Below are 4,931 nucleotides of genomic sequence, written 5' to 3'. Positions count from 1 at the left end.
GGCCTGGCCCCGCTCCGCTCGCTCCGGGGAAGTTACCTTCCAGGCATGGCTGTCGCAAGTCGCTGGCTGAAGCAGCTATTGCTGCTGGGCAAAACATTTCACGTTTATTTTAGTGCTTTACATAAATTAGTAGAAACAGGTTCCAGCGGAAGGCAGTCAAGGGTTTGCGAGCTGCTCTGTTAGCAAACGTTCCCAGCAGGCGCTGTTAATGCAGTGGTGTTTCAGAATCGAGGCGAAAGCTTCCCTTTTTACAGGTGTTCTTATAGTCCCCAAACTTGGTGTTTTAAGAGTCCATTGGCTCCAAAGAAAGCTGAACAGGGAGAATCCATAAGGTGAAGAGGCTCCAAATGCCCTGGCTGAGGGCATGGGGGCACCAAAGCTTTGCCCGCTGCCCCACGGCGCTGGGGGAACAGGGAGCAGGGCCCTTCTGATCACACCTAATACTGATAGTGCAGCTCTTAATAAACCCAACGTCAGCACTCAAATAGAAACAGTCAGAAAATTTGTGGTTTCTCCTAGAAACCACACTTCTGGCGCTTTTTTTTTTTTATTTTGATCAACGACTTCTGCTTTAGAAGAGTGGCCTCCTGTTGAGCTCTTAGTCGAAGCTTGAGATTTGCTGCCGAAGATGCGACAGACCCCGGCACCTCCGTTCCGCAGGTAACACACAGGTGACCCGTGATCCAGAATATTCCTGCTTGTGCTGGGGTAATTGTTACCAAACAAAGAACATCTTCATATACTGGTTGGTTTTATCATGTCACTGGAGATGGAACCTAATTCCTTGGTAGGTTTACACATCTAAGGGCCTTGTTTGCTTGTTTTGGAGCATTCAGAAAACTTGTAAAATGTCTAGCTGTTGCCTTTCAGCGCAGCGGAACCGCGGGGCTCGTGTCCCGCGTGGTTTACACCTCACTCGTGAGCTGCTCTCTGCGCAACCTCTGCTCCTCTGCTCCGAATCAGCGCCGGGTGTGTGTGCAACAGTTGCGGTGCTATTAAAGTAATTTTATGTGCTAATTTGTGTAATCATTAGAGGGTTGAGGAGGTCATTGTTCACCCCCGTAATTATTTCTGTGTTTTAATAGTGCTCATTCATCCCTTAAGCTAGTTCTGTGTTTGTGCGAGTTGGCCACGGAGCCGTGCTTCAGGCGCAGGGTTTTCCAGGCTCCCGTTTCCCACGTGAGCCGAGGGCTGCCCGAGCAGCGGGGCGGGAAGCTGCAGCCACGCGCAGGGCTTTTCTCACGACTTTCTGGCCACTGTTTCAAGCTGTAGCGGTGACCTGAGAGGCTCCAGCCAAAGCTTCCCCGTGGCTGCCCTGAGCGCATCTGGACCTGCCGCTTCCCGCCAGGAATGCGCAGAGCTGTCGCTGCAGGGCACCCCGGGGCTCTCCGGCGCCCGCTCCGTTCCCGGCTGCCGCACGCGGCCCGCGCAGGGCCGAGCGGCGTCGCGGCAGCGCCCCGAGCTGCAGGGCAAGTGGCCGTGCCCTGGGTGGAGCGTTAACCGCCAGCGCCTCGCAGCTAGCGGCGCAGCGCGGGCAGGAATCCCTGCGCCGGGCAGCTGCTGCGGGACGCGGGAGCACGGGGCGCGCTAGGATGCTCTAGGGTGCACTAGGGTGCAAAGGGCAAACTGGGACACGCTAAGACGCTCAAGGGCGCACAAGGGCACACTGGGACGCACTAGGATGCACAAGGGCGCACAAGTGTGCACTAGGACACACTAGGCTGCACTAGGAGGCACTAGGGCACATAGGGCGCATTAGGACACACAAGGTACCCGTGGGTTCCTCAGCCTGCAGCGCTTGCCAGCAGGGCACGGGGACCCTCGGGCCGTCCCATCCCAGCACGGAAAGGGGAAGGATCTGTCCTTTAGGAGGAGGCTGCAGGCAGCCCCGGGAGGCGGGCAGCCTGGCACACATGTACCACGCGCTGACTGCGCTCGCTGCGCGGGGCGCTCCATGACCAAACAGGCACCCTTTATTTGGGGAAAATCCAGAAATTCCCAAGGGGATCAGCACCCCAGGCTGCCCAGACCAAGGAGAACAGGCTCCTCGGGACGGGAGCGGCACTGCAGGGCCCCTCACGGCTCCTTGGCGTGAGCCGCGGGTGCGGGGGGAGGAGGCCGCTCTGGGCTTTGTGTGCCGGGGAAAGATCAGGGATTAGCGCCCGGATTTCCTCGCGGCTCTGGTGCTCTAATTCAGCAGCCGCTTCCCGCGCACGTCGCGCTGGCGTGCCTGCTGTGGCCAGCACGGAGCACCCGGCGCCACGGAGCACCCTGTGCCGCACTGCCTTGGCAAGCCCACTGACCGAGGAGCTGCTCTTGCTCCGGCAGCGCCCGGGCACACGGCAGCTCCAATGGTGCAGGGGCTCCGCGAGGTGTAAGGCCCAGGTATTTCTGACGCACGTGTTTTGACCCAACACACTCGCACGCAGCTTCCTGATGCTGCCGGCGGGTGATTCTCAGCGCGGGCGACATCAGTGCCGCTGCCGGCGTTTGCTGGGCCTTGCGCTGCAGCGTCCCGGGATCCCTCGTGCCCAGTGCCGGGCGCAGCGGCCGCACGCGGCAGGCGTCGTGGCGCAGATATCCGCAACGCCCCGCGCCAGCTGCCGGGCGCAGATTAGCGCACGCCAGGCGGCGGGAAGAGATAGTGCCGCTTCCCGGGGCTAAACATAGCACCTGCTGCTCCCGCCGGGAGCCCTCCTGGGAAGCTGCGTGGCCTCCGCCAGCATCTCCCGGGCGGGCGGGCGGGTGGCCGCGCGGGGGGAGCCGTCCCGCGGCCGGCAGTGCCATGAGGACACGGGCTGCTCTGTGCCATGGGAGGCGAGCGGAGGGGTGTGATGGGAGCCGCGGCGCCCCTTGGCACGTGCTGCAGGCCCAGAGCCGCTGGGGCCCCTTCCCGTGGTGGGAACATGGAGCTACTCCGCCTTCCCTGCATGGAGCACGGAGCAGCAGGGCCCAGGGAGCAGCCCGGCTGCGCCCAGCCCCGCGCGGGGCGGATTCACAGCGGGTCTCCTCGGCATCCCTGTCCCTCGGAGAGGGGGCCGGCGGGGCCGGGAGCAGAGCCCGGCGCGGAGCCCGGCGCAGCAGCGCGGTTTGCTGCTCGCCCGCAGGGCGCAGCGCTCCGGCGTGGCGTGCGCACCGCGGCTTCCTCCGCAGCTCAGTGTTTGACAACATCTGCTATTCTTAGCCGCGCCAGCACATGCTCGCGCAGTGAAATCAGAGCGCGGCGCCGCGGCGAGCGGGGGGACGCGGCGCGTCCTCGCAGCGCCTGTGCCCGGGGCTGCGAGGGGCTGCGCGGGGCTGAACTGCTGCGCTGAACCGCTGCGCTCTGCTCGCACGGCCGGGCCAACGGGCAGCGCCGCGTGCTGCAGCTCGGCGTCCCGCTCGCGGCTGCGGAGGCTCCGGGCGGCCGGGCCCTGCGCGCTGCAGCGGTGGGACAGCTCTGTGCGCGGCCGCACCACCTTCCTGCACGGCCAGGGTGCCCCAATGGCGCCGTGGTCACTCCGTTAACCCCCGGGGGGCCGGGTGCAAGCCGAGCAGCCACCTGCTCACGGGCTCGGCTGCGCCGCCACCTTGGTGCCGCCGCGGAGCCCGCGGCTCTGGCGGTGTGTCCCGCTCGGGGACACGCTGAATGCAAACATGCGGGTGCTGCGGCTTCTCACATCCCCGCTGCAGCCCTGGGGAGGGGTTGCACGTACTGGCCCTGCACGCACGCGGCTCCAGCAAGGCCCTCTCCCCGCGGTGAGCAGCTGCAGCAGCCGGGAGCGTCCCGCTGCTCCGAGTGCAGCTTTGCTTCCCGGAATCTCTTCCCCGATGCGGGATGCGGCAGGTTTGCAGGGAAACCTTGCTGCTCCATGGTGCATCCCGTCCCGGAGGGCTGGGATGCTCCAGGGAAGGCACGCTCAGACGCACGTTCCCCTCTCCTCTCCAGCAGGAAAGCCCTCGGTCTCCCCCTCAGCTTTGTTCCTGAAAGTTTTGCCCCCTCCTGGTTCTTTACTCGCGCAAGCAAGAGGAGCATCGAGCGGAGCCTCCTACGTGCTCACTCGTCGGGATTTCTTCGATGACTCAGTGACACGCTCGGGTAGTTCTCTCAGCTCTGCTCACCGCGGGTGCGAGCCCCGGACAAAGAAAAAATCCACCAAGACTTTATTACTAAAGTGTTAACCGAAATAACCACCCTGCCAGGAGGAAAACAACCAGGAGCAGCCATCGGGTCCCATGGGCACCAAGGTGCCTTTTTTCCCTTGGCTTTTCTGCACCCCCCGTTCTTCCTGGGAGCAGGAGATGGAGCAGAGGGCAGTGGAAAAAGTGTTTGGTGAAACGGCACATGCGGGGGGAAAGGGGCTGCTCTGGCCTGTGTGTGGCACCAGGTAGGGGTGCATGCTGTGCAGCAAGGACTGCAGGGCTGCGGCGCCGTGCAGCCAGGGGCACAGGGGCTGCAGGGCAGCAGGGCTGCAGCGCGGGCGCTCCCGCTCTGTGCACGATCCTCGGCCGTGCACCGCGGGGCTCCCCGGGGCTCCCGTGGCCGCTGTCCCGCGCCCGGCAGCGCCCGGCTCCAGCCTCCCTCTCCGCTCAGCGGAGCAGCCGGCGTGGCCGCGGGCCTGGCTGCACTGTGGTCAGCTCTGAGTCACCCTCGCCAGCGGGCGGCCGCCCGGCCCGCGGGCGCGTTTGAAGTGGCTCCGTGGCCCGCGGAGCGCGGCCCCGAGCGCTTCCCTCCCAAATCACTGTCTTTGCTGTTGTTTTAAACGCAAACAGATTTTCACGCAGCCGCCTGCGGCAGCGCCAGGGCAGACACACGGTACGGGACGTGCGGAGAGGCGCCAGGGGCCGGTGCGGAGGTGGGCGCGGGGCCGCGGCGCTGCGGGAGCGCGTCCCCTGCTCGGGGCCCCGCCACGGCAGCCGGTGCTGGGCAGAACGGGGCGGGCGGAGGCCGC

This window comes from Nothoprocta perdicaria, unplaced genomic scaffold, assembly GCF_003342845.1.
Source record: "Nothoprocta perdicaria isolate Ctin4 unplaced genomic scaffold, notPer1 scaffold_50, whole genome shotgun sequence".
Lineage (NCBI taxonomy): Eukaryota > Metazoa > Chordata > Aves > Tinamiformes > Tinamidae > Nothoprocta > Nothoprocta perdicaria.
This window is presented reverse-complemented; position numbering follows the sequence as displayed.